Genomic DNA, 15939 nt, shown 5'->3' on the forward strand with positions numbered 1-15939 from the left:
TTATTGATTACGCGAATAAATTCACATTTTTTAAATTTGAATGAGTTATTATTTAAATTCAAAAATTTAGATTTTATCTCGTTTATATTTTATCATTGATTAACATTTTGGAATACTATTTAAATACATGTATTAAAATTTGGGCGAGATATTTAAAATATTTTGAAATGTAAAATTTAAAATTGGATTAAATTTAAAAATAAAAATTAAATCAATATAATTTAAATAATAATAAATTATAAATTTAGCTAATACGCGTTTTTATGACATAAGTTAAGATTATTATTAGTATAATTTTTTAAATATTCTATTTTAATTGAAGCACATCAATTGTATTGAAAATCAAACTTAATTTAAATCAGTAAATTACACAACACAATTTTTGTCATCAGTCAATTATAGAACAAAGAATAAGTTCCATTTTAATTTTAGTATATAAAAAACATTTTTCAATTGAAGTCCTTCGTTAAGAACTACAGTTCTTTGTTTGCAAGCTACTAATGGTGAGGGAACTACTATATAAATGACAGTAAGTGTATGGAGCTACTAATGGTGAGGGAACTAGAATTTAAATGTTACAAATCTGAGCCCTTGTGCCCTTTTTTAAGATCTGGGAGTCCTTGTTCTTGTAAAGGGTGATTCCATCCAGAATCTACCGAGTTTCAAAGCAAAACGGAAAACAGCTCTAGATTGGGAGGCTGAGCAGTTACCGTTCAGACTAAGGACACTAATCTATGCTGATCATGCATTCTTCCAATTCATTGTTTTTGATGTGGAAGTTGGAAGGCATATCTATCCACTATTCTTTAAAGTATATTGTAGCTGCTTAGGAAACAGGTTTACATTAATCAAGTTAGCCGATCATCCATTTGAATGAAATGTAGTATATGTATTAAGGGACTTGGTACACCTACAAACGATCTTTTACTTATAATTCCTTTCGTCTTTATATTGAAAGATGTAGTAGTGAAGTGAGAAATGTAAAGGGAAAATACAATTCTTATATCATATAACTAGTGCATCGACCCGTGCCATGTACGGGGATGGTACAAAAATAATAAAAAAATATTAGATATATCATATATGTTAATTAAAATTGAAAGGCATAAAATTAGTATTTAATTATTTTAAATAATGAAAAACTATTAACTAATATATATATAATTAATTTTTACAATATATAAATTATTTTTTTATAATAATTTAATTAAAATAATTTTATAATGGTAAATAAACTATTAAAAATAAAAAAATACTAAAATCTTAAACGTATCTTATATTGTCCTCAGCTAATTTATTTTTGTTTTAAGTTCCAAGATTTAGTTTCAAAATTTGTATAACCTAAATTCTATTATTAAATACAAAAAGAATAAATTTTATAGTGATGTAAATTATTCCTTCATTTTTAAAATTTTTAACAATAGAATGATCAATCTGTATATAAAATATACATTAAAAAAATAAGTCTTCTAACTATTATTTAAGATATAGTATTCAAATCAACTAAAAAAAATTCAACATCATCACTCAACTTTTAGAACTGACCATTTTGTCTCTAAAATCGTTAATATTAAGCGCCCTGTTTTGCTCGACATTATGTCATTTTCCTTACTAAATCACGTTCTCGTAACATTCAACTCATTGATTTTCCTTTCAAAACTGGTTTAATCTCAATCTTTTTTAATTTGGCTCTGACTTTTCTATCACGTTTGACCACAACAAATAGATCCTGAAATATATGCCTAAGGCTAATTATTTTGTGCTTCAAAAACTGCAGTTTACATGTTTTTTGGCTTTTATCCATTCAATTATATTCTTATTATCTAACACCAACTTCAAATAGTCAATTCTGACATGTACAACATTTACCAATAAATTTGCAGTATATTTTTATTAATTTTTTTTGTACCATATTTTCCATCATGTACACTACTTTCAATTTTATTTTAGACTATTTATCTTTATTAACATGATCCTTTTAACACCTAATAGTGCAAAATATCCAAATCCAAACATGAAGCAACATACTATTTCATTGAAATCATCCATAATAATTATTGTTGGGAGGCAAAAATAAAAAGTGTAGTGAAAAAAAAAAGTAAAATAAAGAGGAAAATTTTATTTTATATGCCAAAAAAAATACTAAATAATGGAAAGAAAAAGAAATCAAAATTGAATAACAATAATTAATAATAATAAAGAAATTAAGTTTTTAAGCTTAAATCAGTTGTAAAATTTTAATGACCCTATTATCTTCTAAAACTCTCTTTCATCTATAGGAATCACTACATACTTTAAATCCACTGGTGCTCCCTTAATTGAACAAAGTATAAAATCAATCATTGCATTAACACAAAAAATTAAAATAAAACAAAATAATTATTATAAGATAAAGATACATTACTCGAAATTAATCCTATTTTTTATTTTCTGAGTACAATTCAAAATATACCTAATCCCAAATTAACAAAACTAAACTCAAACTCAACTACATCCATAGTTTAAATTCGAGGGCTAAACAATCTTAAATGTTTTAGCCAATAAATCAAATATTAATAAAAAAATCTGAAAATAGAAAAAATAAATAAAAATAAGGGGTGATGGCTTAAAAGATTCTACAATAGTTTTCTGAAAGGAGAAAAAGAAAAAGATTAGAACCAACAATGATATAAAGTACCATTCAAATTGCAATAAATCTAGACAAAGCAAAAGAAATCAAAATATCAAATTTAGAAAATGAATACATGAATGCCTGAATCATATGTATTTAGCTAATGGTTGTAGCAACCAAAAACATGTAACAAACATATAAGCCAAATTGAGGACAAATTAAGAAAAAAAAAATATATGCTATAGCAACGCAGATTCAGAATAGATAAAAAGTAACAAAGCGTATTCAAGAGAGAGTAACGAAAAATATACTATTAACAACAAAGAATTAATATTTTCGAAAAAAAAAGATACTTTCATAAAGTCAAATAGTTAGTCGGAATATAAAATGGAAAAGTACTAACATATAAGAAATGATACTTGGTGCAATAAAGCTATATAAATCAGCCAAATAACTTCAACTTGTGATAGAATCATCTGCACTTTTCAAAAATTTGGGAAAAACTGAATTAAAAGATAAGAGAAAAAAGGCTAAAAGCCTAAGACTAATGCTAAAACTGTATTTGGATGAAACACTTCTAATCTTCAAACTCAACAAAAATGAGTAACATACTAAAAAATATGTTTTAATTTTAGCAACGTTTTTAATTTTTTGCCAAAGTTGCATAAACATCATAGCATATACCAATTAATTTACTATATTATATATATATAACGTAACACACTTTCATGTGTGTGCAGAATGGAAATGCAGTATTGGACGATGAAACAGATCAAAAGGGAATGGTAGATTATGCATGGGACGTGAATAAATTGCTGTAACCAAGTTAAATACTGCATGTTGACATTCATTTTCATGTAGCTCACTGGTCTCAAATTCTCATAGTTTTCAAATTTTATTGACTAACATTAGTTTTGAATGTGGAATCACCAAAAGAAGCCATTTAGATAAAGAAAAAATTAGTAAAATTGTGTGTTGAGACAAAATGAGTTAGAGTCATTCTCCTATATCACATTACACAGAGAGCATTTTGAATAGGGCTGCACACGGATCGGATCGGATCGGATCGGATATAGCCTAAAATTCTATCCGATCCGCACTGCACTCATCGGATCGGATCGGATCGGATACGATATCCGCATTTTTTTTAGGCCGGATCCGATCTAATCATGTAGATCGGATCGGATCGGATATCGGGTATATCCGCATAAATTAAAAAAAAAAAACTATTTTAAGATTTTATTTGGCTGTTTTTACAAAAAAAAAATCCAGAAAATTTATTTTTTATCTGTTTAAGCCTATTTACTCATAAAATATTATCAATAATAGTTCTCTTGAATAACAAAAACAAAATAATAACACAAGATTCAAGTTTAATTATTCTAAGTTGAAGTACAACATAAAAAAATTAAAAATAAAATATCATAAAATTCATAAAATAACACACTAAAATTCATATCACATTAGGGTTTACTTTCTTAAACTATGCTATTTATATGTGATATGCGGATATGCGGACTTGCGAATCGGATCCGCGGATATCACTGCCGAATCCGCAATCCGATCCGATCCGATGGTTCTGCGGATCGGATAATATCCGCAAAATTCGGATCAAATGCGGATAATTATCGCGGATATGCGGATATTATCCAATCCATGTGCAGCCCTAATTTTGAAAGTGAGCCATCCCAAAAATATTCATTTTTAAATGAAGTTTAACATGGTAAACCAAATAGGCATGCAAATGAAGTACCTCATAACAGCAATGGATATGAAGTTCCTTTAAATTCCTACAGCCAATAGGTATACCAAATATAGCACCATCCCCAAGGCTTGAGTAATCTTCCTGTTGAAGAGTTTATAGGAACTTGCATCCTTCTCCATCCTGAAGAAGACCAACATCAATAATTCTTTGATAGTAAAATAATGCCAACTCAATAAGACGTCTGCCGATAGAAAGCTGAGCTTAGCACCACAAACGATAAATAAACAGAGAAACACACATAGCAAGCAATGAAAAACTTGACCAAATGTAAATATAAAGAGGCCAAACATGTGTCCCATGCTTCCTTATGTTGCCTATTTATTGAATGGTTAATTCATTCCTTATTTTACATACATACTGGCAAGATCCTTCCATGGATTCTAGTCCCAAACCTCGAATGTTGTGGCATCCATTGACTTCAAGATGTGCAAGTTCCTTGCATCCGGTAGCAATTGCTTCCAAACCCTTGTGACTTAATATTAGATTTCTTAACTTCTTGCATCCATTACCAATAGCAAACAAACCCCTGAAATTAACCATTATTCAAAGAAAGGATATCACTAACTAAAGCAGAAAAAAATGATAGAATTCTTGACAGAATCCAAAATTTAACAATCGGAAATGTGAGGAACGATTGTGCAATTGCATGCAACACTTAAGGGTCATGCAAATGGAGCTAAATAAACAATACAACTAAGCTTATCTCACTAAATGTGCTTGAATAGTATCAAAGCAGTATCAACATTATAAATAACATGTTAAATCATATAATGATTGGTTGCATGATAATAGTTGAAAGACACAAAGCATCATATGGTACATGCAACATGGTTAATAATTTAATAAAAAATAGCAGCATTCGTTTACATATATGGTGCATTCTTTCTAATTTACAATCCTCGGGATCTGATCATTCTTGCTTATATTTTCATTCTTGACTATCTGGTTAAAAACAAAACCAGAAAACTTATTGTCTCCACTTCCTTTATATTTTCCATTAGAGTAATAACTAAGAATGCAAGTCAGAACATAGGGTAGAAAAGGAACATTCCAAAATTCTAAAGAGAAATGATATATTAGCAATACAAAATTTATGTCAAAGAGATACATCTTGTAATGATGATAGCAGTGACTGCATATTGGTTTTTTGTTTTCCTGCAGCTCATCTCTTTATCTGAACATCCATACAATCACTTAGGTTCTCTGCCAAATCAAAATCAAGTCTCACAAAAAAAATTATCATCAACTACAAACCCAATCAATTAGTGAGACTTTAAGTAATAAGCCAAACTGAAAGTGTGACCCATAAATCTTACAATGACAAAAATAAAATACCTATAAAATACATAATAAATCATCAATAGTTTACTTCATTAGCAAGCTTCAAATACGATATACCCTTGTAAAAATTTCAGATTCATCATTCATCTAATGCATTTGGTCCCTAAAATTTTAAACACATTATATAAAACTAAGAGACATGAATCATAAGATAGTACTTACAATAACAACAACAACAATAATAATAATATTAATTTCATTTTATTTACCCAAAAAAAGAAAGATTAAATATAACTAAGTGCTAGTATCCATGTAAAAAGTAGCTTCACGTGAGTAATTTTGTATTAACGATTGATGATTATCTTTGGCTCTTTTGGAGCTTATAAGAACAAAAGGAACTCCCATTTTGAAGCAGAAGTGAGGTAGGCGTTGTGCATACAAAAGCAATTATACACAAAAATGCATTACGAACCATAAAGCTATCACAAATACTAACTGATGAGTGACTTCAACATCCATTCACGCTTGAAAATGTAATGCAAACCAAAAGGTAGACCACCGGAGAAACCCTCAACTCTACCCTTCCAATCACTCAAAACCCGTGACTCATTGCCCTAACGTAGTGGAGGATGCCGCAAAGAGCAAGAAAACTAAGGAAACCTTAGCAGGGGCATTCCTTGCAACTTGCAAGGTCTAACTGCATCTTCTGCAATCGAAAGAGGAAAATTTGCAACGTTGAGGAACATATTGGAAAGAAAAAAACGAAGAAGAAATTAGAGTATTACCTAGTAAGGTAGAGCATCAGAGAACTGCTCGAGGCGAAGGTACATCTCACCAAGGGATTGGCAGGTAGGGAGCAAGTCATTTCCCAGCAAGTATTTTAGCAGAACTTCGTAATCGATTCGGATTCAGAGCCATTTGAAGGCTTCGACGTATCTCTTCTGTTCCTGTGAATGTCGCCAATGACGTTGACCCAACGCACCTCCTTGCGGCGATTATCTGAGCCCTAGCGCTCCGGTATGCACTTCCTTCAGCTCTGAGTCCTGGAACGGCATCACTAAATGACTCAGAAAGGTTGTCCGGTGATAAAGATATCTGAGACGATGAAGAATAAGAAAAGAACAGAAAAATAGAATCAGATAAAGAAGAAAAGAACCCTTCATTCTCTTGCTCATATGCTATTCCTTGATCTATTGACGACCCTGAAAAGATGCCAGCACACATTATTAAGCACAAAGCAAGATGTTAGATATGGCATGAAATTAAAGAGGGATCATTGAAATATAGATTCAAAAAAATAGAATACAAAAAATGAGGTGAAAATCGGTAACATACCGTCGCTGGTAGGAGAAGGAGCAGTGGGTGGCTTCTGGGTTTGAATAGAAGTTTGAGAAGGAAAAGGCGACAATGAGAGTGGCAAGCATGGGTTTGAATAGAAGTTTGAAAAGGAAAGGGCGACAATGAGAGTGGCAAGCATGATATCTGAAGAAGAAGAGAGAAACAGAAATAGATAATGGAAAAAAAACTGAAGAAGATGAAAAAGATAGAAGTGGTGAAATTGAAGAAGAAGAAAGAGGAGCCGAAGAGAAAAATAAAAACAAAAACAAAAATAATTGATGGAATATTATTCTTTTCTAATTTTTAACTTTGAATTCAAACTTTGAAATATGAAATTTAGGGCAATGTTAATGTTAAATAATGACATTATGTACATGAATGATAAATCTATGAGAGAGAATATGGCAAGAAGGGTATAAACGCCGGCACAAACGCCGTCGAACCTGTCTCTGCATCTGCCTCCTCCTTGGTTGCATACCTTGACCCATTCCACAATTTGCTTTAGCATGCATGACCATCATCACATCCTCCCCCTTATTCACCACCGTGATAAACTCCACGGTGACCAGTCAGACCCATGCTGCCTTATACTCCTCCACCATCATAGTCGACGTCGCCACCGCTTTTACCTTCGTAACCCTTATCACCACCGCTGCCGTCCCTTCCACCGCGACGACTTCCCTGAAGGTTGGAGCCGTCGGGTACAATGACAGCAACTGCCTTCAAACTCTATAATCTCCACCTTCAGGGGAGATTAGGAACAAAAAGAACTGAAGAAGAAGAAGAAGAAACCGAAAAATAATATCAGTGAACGGAGATACGAACTGAAGAGGAAGAGGAACCAAATATGATGATGAAAAAGAAGGAGAAAGAAAAATAGCAATTGAGACTAGAGGGAGAATGCAAATGATGGGTATGAATATCTTTTTCAATTTTGATTCTGAATTCAAAATTCAAAAATTGAATTTTTGTGCCCAATTGTTGTATTGTGGCAAGTGACAACAATGACACGGGATGGGAGAGATGAGGTTCATGTAAGAGGAAGGAATGATTGAAAATGAATCTGGAGCATGCCATGTTGGATTTTCACTACCGAAAAAACCTTGTTTTAAAGGATAGGATAGGATAGGATTATAGGATAGGATAGGATGAGGTGGCATTGGTGTTTACTTTTGGATGAAGAACAAATAAAGAAAAAGATAAATCTCAGAGAGTATTATTATACATCTAATACAATTCTTCTAATAGAGGGTTTCAAGTTAGTGGAATTTCACGCTGTCAATGCTCTCAGCTATGGAGGTACTATTTATGATATGTCCATTGTTAGAAATAAGAGACCAAACTAAAGAAAGTGTTTTGTGTATATTCAGTCTGATGAAAAGTACAATATACAAGGGGTATTTATAGGTGCTAAATGAATCAAAGTAATAAAGGCATAGAATCCTATAATTAATATACAGATATGCTATATAAATATAAACAATACTAATTGATCTAAATTGATTCTAATGATTCTCTAACATCCCCCCTCAAACTCAAGTGGGAGCTAAGGATACCCGCTTGAGTTTGGATAACAAAGTCTGAAAACGAGTCGGGTGATGAGCTTTCGTGAAGATATCAGTAGTCTGATCCAGTGTTCCAATAGTAATGAGACGAACAGCATAAATAAGGATACGTTGCCGAACAAAGTGACAATCAATTTCAATGTGTTTGGTGCGTTCATGAAACACATCATTATGTGCAATCTGAATAGCACTGCGATTATCACAAAAAATATCAGTAGGAGACGATTGAGGAGCACCCAGATCTTCGAGAAGCCAATGAACCGAGATAACCTTAGCAGTGGTGTCAGCGAGGGCACGGTATTCAGCTTCTGTGCTTGAGCGAACAGTGAACGTTTTCTTCTTAGCACGCCAAGAAATGAGAATGTCGCCAAGAAACAAACAGTAACCAGTAGTAGAATAACGATCAGTGGGATCACCAGCCCAATTAGCATTGGAGTAAGCCTAAAGAGACAAAGAGGAATGGGCAAAAAAATAAAGGCCATGAAATATAGTGCCTTTGATGTAGCGAAGAATGTGAAGAACTGCCGCATAGTGAGTAGTACGAGGAGCTGACAAGAACTGGCTAAGTACATGAACCGGATAGGCGATGTCTGGTCGGGTGACAGTCAAGTAGACGAGACCCCCAACTAACTGTCGATAGAGAGTCGGATTATCCAAAATAGTGCCATCCATAGGGGTAAATCGAACATTAGGCTCAAGAGGAGTAGACTCAGTGTGACTATCTGTAATCCTAACACGAGCAAGAAGATCTGAAGCATACTTAGCCTATGATAGATAGATGCCATCATCGGTGGAGATGACCTCGAGACCAAGAAAATAGCTGAGAGAACCAAGATCTTTCATCTCAAAGGTATGGTGAAGTGAGGCATTGAGATCAGAGATACCATCAACATCATCTCTAATAATGATCATGTCATCAACATACAAAAGTAGAAGAACAACTCCACGTTCTCTTTTACGAATGAAGAGGGCATTCTCATGAGGGCTAGAAGTAAAACCAAGACTACATATGGTAGTGCTAAACTTGTCAAACCATTCACGAGGAGCTTGCTTAAGTCCATAAAGTGCCTTGCGAAGGAGACAAAACTTACTAGCAGGACAAGGATATCCCGGAGGTGGTCTCATATAGACTCTCTTTTTCAAACCCCATTAAGAAATGCATTCTTCACATCCATCTTACTGAGAGACCATTTTTTAACCGCGGCAATGACAAGAAGAGCTCTAACAGACATAAGACGAGTGACAGGAGCAAAAGTCTCTTCATAATCAATACCATACTCTTGCGTACAACCTTGAGCAACCAGGCGGGACTTATAACGGTCAATAGATCCATCAGAGCGAGTCTTGATCTTGTATACCCATCTACTGCCCACAACTTCCTGATCAGAAGAAGGATCAACCAAATCCTAAGTGTGTGCTTTTTCAAGTGCCTGTATTTCTTCCTGCATTGCTTGTTGCCAATTTGGATTTGTGGAGGCTTCTCTGAATGACTTAGGTTCATGTTGATAAAGGATAGTAGAAAAACAATGATAATCAAGAAGATGAGGAGGAGGATTCCTTACCCTAGAAGAACGAGCGGGAGGAGGAGGCATCACGGTAGAAGCATGATCATCGTCCGGTTTGGAATCATCGGGAGATGGAGAAGGCGGAAGAATAGGAGGCTGTGGAGGGTCACTCGAGATAGAATCTGTAGAATCATCACTAGGAAAAAGATCAACATTGGGGTTAGTAAACAAAGGTGATTGAGTAGTAGGAATTGACTCAAAGGATGAGAACTGAGAAAACATGTGATGCTCCCAGAAGACAACATGACGAGATATACGAATGCATTTAGAGAGAGGATCCCAACAACGATAACCCTTGTGTTCAGTGCCATAACCAAGGAAACAACACATGTGAGCTCGAGGTTGAAGTTTACTATGTTCATGAGGATGAAGAAGAACAAAACATACACAACCGAAAACTCAAAGAGAACTATAATCTGGGGAGGTATGATAAAGATGCTCAAAGGGAGTAACATTACCAAGAACAGAAGAAGGGAGTCTGTTGATAACATGAACAACAGTAAGAACAGCTTCACCCCAAGTACGCTCAGGACACGAAGAAGAAAGGAGCATTGCACGGACGGAGTCAAGAATGTGACGGTGTTTGCGTTCAGCTCTACCATTTTGTTGAGACATACCAGGACAAGAAAACTCAAACAAAGTACCCTGTTTTGCAAGAAAGGTTAAGAGTTCAGAGTCATGGTATTCCATAGCATTATCACGTCGGAAAACCTTAATGACCTTGGAAAACTGAGTTTTAATCATAGTAGCAAAGTTGATATAGATCTGAGGTAACTCATGGCGATTAGTCATCAAAGAAACCCAAGTAAAACGAGAATAATCATCAATGGAAACGACAAAGTATCAAGCTCCTCCCATAAAGGCAGTGGGAGCCGGGCCCCAAACATCAGAGTGAATGAGATCAAAAGGAGAGCAAGCAAGAGATGAATTATTGTGAAAAAATAGAGCAGGTTGTTTGGCAGTTTGGCAAGAAATGCAATCAAAAGATTCATTTGGAACCTGACCTAAAACACCCTGAGACACAAGAGGATGCAGTTTTCCTAATGAGGTGTGGGCAAGACGTTGATGCCATAAGTGAAGGGTAGAGGGAGAAGAAGCAGCACAGAGATTTGGTATAGGAGGAATATGAAGATTCTCGGGTTCAAACAACCTTCCGATCTTACGTCCAGTTCCGATGATTTGTCCCGTCCGAGGATCCTGTACACAACAACCAGAAACGGAAAAAGTGACTTCAAAACCCAGATCAACAAGTTGACCAACAGAAATAAGATTAAAGTTTAATTTAGGAATATAATAAGTATCAGGAAGAATAAGAGTTGACTGAGATATAGAACCCTTGTGTGTTGCGTGCAAGAGGGAGCCATTTGCAGTATTGACAGAAGGTCCATTTGTAGTGGTAGACAGGGACGAGAAACTATTACACAACGGAGACGTGATTAAAGCAACCCGAGTCAAAGTACCATTTAGAATTACCTGGAAGGGTCGAAAAAGCAACAGGGGTATTACCAGAAATGGAGAGAAGACGCTGAAGAAGAGATGCAATATCAGATAGAGAGACAGGAGACATGTTGAGTGGATCAGGACGTGGTGGGCGAGTAGGGCATGCAGTAATTAAATGTCCCAAGAGCTTGCAGTAATAGCAGAATAGCTGTGAACAATGGTAGCTAATATGACCTTTCTGGTGGCATGTGCGACATTCAACAGAAGGACAGTCGGAGAAGAGGTGCCCAGAACGGTTACACTTTCGACAGAATTTATTCTTTCTGTCTCTGGCAGCAAAAACATCTGACTTTTCTATAATAGTAGTCACATAGATCAAGGAGAGGAGAGAAAACTGCAATTTTAGAGCAGAAAATGAGAAAACGGATGGCAAAATTGGAAAGAGCTCACCAAAAAACCTCAGGGAGGGTCCCACTGTCGAACACGTCAGCGGCCACGTCAGCTGCTTTGTCAGCTGAGCAAGACACGTGGCAACACGCGACAGGAGGAGGAGATGCGTCAGCGCTGACGTGAGCACGGAGCTGGCAGCGGGTCGGATAATGCGGGTCGGTCCGAGTCGGGCCGGACGCGAGCTGGGCGGATCTGCATGGGTGCTAGCGACGACACGTGGCGCTGTCTGGGACCGTTGATCCTGGGCGTGGATCCAATGGTTCTGGATGGCGTCTGAGGAGAGAGAACCTGAAGCGGTGACCGAACTTCTGGCGGCGCGTGAGGGCGCGTCCAGCGGCGAGGTTGGCAGCGTTCGAAAGCTTGCAACAAATAGAAGATGAAGGTGGCGGCGGTGACGAAGAAAGGCGTCGGGAAGAAGTCAAAAACGGAGAACAAAGTACTGCCGGTGAAACAAGATAACGGAGGTAGAAACTAATTGTTTCTGAAAAAAGAATAACCTAAGCTCTTGATACCATGTTAGAAACAAGAGACCAAACTAAAGAAAGTGTTTTGTGTATATTTAGTCTGATGAAAAGTACACTATACAAGGGGTATTTATAGATGCTAAATGAATCAAAGTAATAAAGGCATAGAATCCTATAATTAATATACAGATATGCTATATAAATATAAACGATACTAATTGATCTAAATTGATTCTAATGATTCTCTAACATCCATCATCATTCACATGGCATGCAATGATTCATACATACACAAACATTAGTTAATTGGTTCATTTCATATTTTTATGCCTTCTGTTTTTATGCTTAGTTATGCTTCATTTCATAGTTTTATGCCTTCTTTTTTTATGCTTGGTTATGCTTTAGAGTCTTTTTCTAGAAGATACTTCAATGTATTCTTCCTTTCTAACAATTTTTTCCCTTTATTTCTCCCGCTCTTAATTTTGACTGACCAGAAATCACAAAAAATCCTGAAATTTAAAATTTTTTGAAATTCAAATTAACCTATATGTCATATTCTCCAATTCTTCAACTCTCTAAATCTTCCTTTCTTCTATTACGAGCTTGATATTAAAGAAGGAAGAAGGTAGAGAACAGAATCCATGGACGCACAAGACTGTTGATGCCGCCGCACCTCATGGCTCCAACGTTCAGTGGAATCGTGGTGATTAAAGAGACAGCAACGGTGGTGGTAGGGGTTATGGCGGTGGATGAGGTGGGACCGCTATGGTGGTGGAGGAGGCTTGGTGGTGGTGGTTGCAATGGTCACGATAGAGTTCGTGGTGGTTGTTAATGTGGTGGTGGTTGGTACGGAGGAGGAAGAAGAGAGTAGATCAAAGAACGAATTGAGCGGCAGGCACAGAGAGCACATGCAGCGAGACTAAGAAAGCAGAGAGCACAGCAGCAGCGACAAGAACATAGCGGTGAGATCTAACCGGCAGCCAATCCAGGTTTGCATGTTCTTTTTTTATTCATTTCAAATTTTTCAAATATGATTCATAATACGGAGACATATCTCACATTCTTCTTCATGCCTTATTTCATCACTTTCCGACGATTCAGCTGCGGGTTCCGTAATTTTCAGCAGCTTTATGTGATCTTTTCTGTGAAGCATATTATGCTACTTCCGCAACGCAAAATCGCTCATCTCCCCTCAAAGATATCATACTATACAGTATCCAGGTGAATTTTTATCCAATTGCTACTTTTTCACACTTTTTTTTTTTACTTTTTTTTTATATTGATCTGAAGAAACTATTTTAGTGCCTCCATGAATAATGAGAACATGGGCTTCCACGCAAGTTAGTAATGTATTTCTTTTCAAATAATATTCTCTTAATTGTTTTACCTTTTTTTTTTTGCAATTTACCAAATCATTTGTAATTGTGGTTTCCATTATTCATAATCTACTTGAAGAATCTTTATGTCAACATTTTTTATTGGATGAAAATTTCCTTTGTCAACACATTGATATTATATCTGTGATTTGTTTTTTTTTTACTCATCACTAACATATCAGTATATTGCTATTTCTTCAATGATATTAATATGTAGTTGAATTCTCTCAAAGGAAACAACAAATTTTGTCAGAAGCTGTGTATTTTGTTCAATGGGTCATCCTTTTCAGTAAGTTGTGTTTTTCTATTTGTTTTATACTGCTAACTTTCAGTTATTTAAAATTTAAATTTTGAATTTAAAATTGAATTGAAAAGAAGAGATTCATTTTTACCCCTTATAAAATTATGAAAGATGATTTTTTTCTCTTTTGTTTTTTCAATTCTTCTCCTCACTCTTCCTCTTTTGAAATTCCCATTTTTTCATTTTCCATTTCATCCTTTTCCATCTCATAATGTTTCTTCTTCTTTTTGATTTCGCACAAAAATACAGAACCAAACCTTGAGTTTCAGTTCAATTTTAGTTCCACAAAAGGCTCAACCACAGAAGAAACAAACTGGTACATATATACTAACTCCTCTTCTTTGGATCTCTCTTTTAAGTTGGTGATAGTTAATGGAGTATACTTCGAGCTTTATTTATTATTTTTATTTTTTCGTTCGAATTAGTTTTGAGACAGATTCCCATACCAGAGAGTTTTGATTCCCTCACCTTTCTCTTTGAAATTTCCGCACACAGAAAGTTTATGTATAACAGGTGTGGATTTGGTTTAGTATAATTCGGTCTCAACGCAAAAATTCTCGAATAACGATTCTCTATTTTTCTGCTTCCTTTGCTTATTCAACTTTTTGATCGACTCATTCCTTGGTTCCATTTTCTGATTTCCGCTCTTCCCAAATAATGTTCAAGTTGTATTCTTTCACGTGTTTATTGTTAAAACAAGGTGAGATTTCATTTGGATTTTGTTTAGGATAATCAAGAATGCAGGGTCGAAGGACTAGAACACGATACCGTTGCTCTTTGTTCTGGATTCTTCATGCATTCATTAAATCCAATGAAATATATATATAATCAAGCTCTTCCTATTTTCGATACCATGTAATCGAGCTCTTTGAATTAAATTTTTTTGTTCTCTATTTATTTTTATTATCATTTTTCTTCTTTTCTCTGAGATTTCAAATTTTCAATGCTGTTTACTGTTCTGATCGGCTTATGTTTCCTTGAAATCCGAGGTTGGAAAAGCTGGTGGTGTCAGATAGAAGTCCATGTCCGATGCTATGAACAAAGCAAACATGTTCTCTGATTCTTTTATTATTCTTCTTTCTTCGGATAACAATTATTTCCAATTTTTTTGTTGTTGTTTTAGGATTTATTCTCTAATTCATTATATTATCATTTTTCAGGAAAAAAAGCTTCATACCAAGCAAATGCTGGAGAACTGACTAGCATATGAGGACGATATAAGGGCCTACAACAAAGAATTGGTAATTACTTTAACTCAATATTTTTATTCTCTCTTATATTGTGATTCATACTAATTTTATGGTTGAGCTCTTAATGTTTTAGAATGAGGGTGGAGATTCTAATAAGTCAAAATCTATGGTGAATGACGATTATAATGATGAAGAGGTGATGAAGCTTTGTAATTTATTTTCAATTGTGAAATAGATTCTGACAGTAGTTGTTATTGTTTGTTAACGGGTTTGAAATGTTCTTATTTATTTTAGAGGATGAGTGAAGTAGTTGCTATGGTGAAAGAAGAGGCCTTGAAGTGGGAGGAAATAATTTCATTCATCATCAATCTTCATATAGTTTTGGGAGTTGATTGACAATACAGTTTGATCATCTTAATTTTATTTTACCTCAACTTTATTTATTTTTAACTTTAAAAGAGATTTAGTCTATATGTCAAATAAGGTTTATAATTCATATTAATTGTTATACTTAGGAGTACTAAATTTTCTTAGGATACTATTGAAAGGAATTTTTGGCAAACTAATTTTACTAATTAATTCTTTTTTATTTA

At 34.7% G+C, this 15939-nt stretch overlaps 1 long non-coding RNA gene across 4 annotated transcripts; it reads left to right on the plus strand.

The window, feature by feature from the left end:
• The first annotated feature begins 12816 nt into the window (after positions 1 to 12816).
• LOC112740980 (uncharacterized) lies at positions 12817 to 15939 on the plus strand. Of its 4 annotated transcripts, none has more exons than XR_011870535.1 (8): positions 12827 to 13468; positions 13581 to 13700; positions 14073 to 14144; positions 14406 to 14472; positions 14884 to 15207; positions 15317 to 15397; positions 15480 to 15542; positions 15641 to 15939. It is a non-coding gene; the product is annotated as an uncharacterized lncRNA (long non-coding RNA). The 4 variants fall into 4 exon arrangements; XR_011870536.1 differs by having other exon boundaries at positions 15146 to 15207; XR_011870537.1 differs by having other exon boundaries at positions 15156 to 15207.

Source organism: Arachis hypogaea, chromosome 14, assembly GCF_003086295.3.
Source record: "Arachis hypogaea cultivar Tifrunner chromosome 14, arahy.Tifrunner.gnm2.J5K5, whole genome shotgun sequence".
In the NCBI taxonomy this organism is placed as follows: Eukaryota; Viridiplantae; Streptophyta; class Magnoliopsida; order Fabales; family Fabaceae; genus Arachis; species Arachis hypogaea.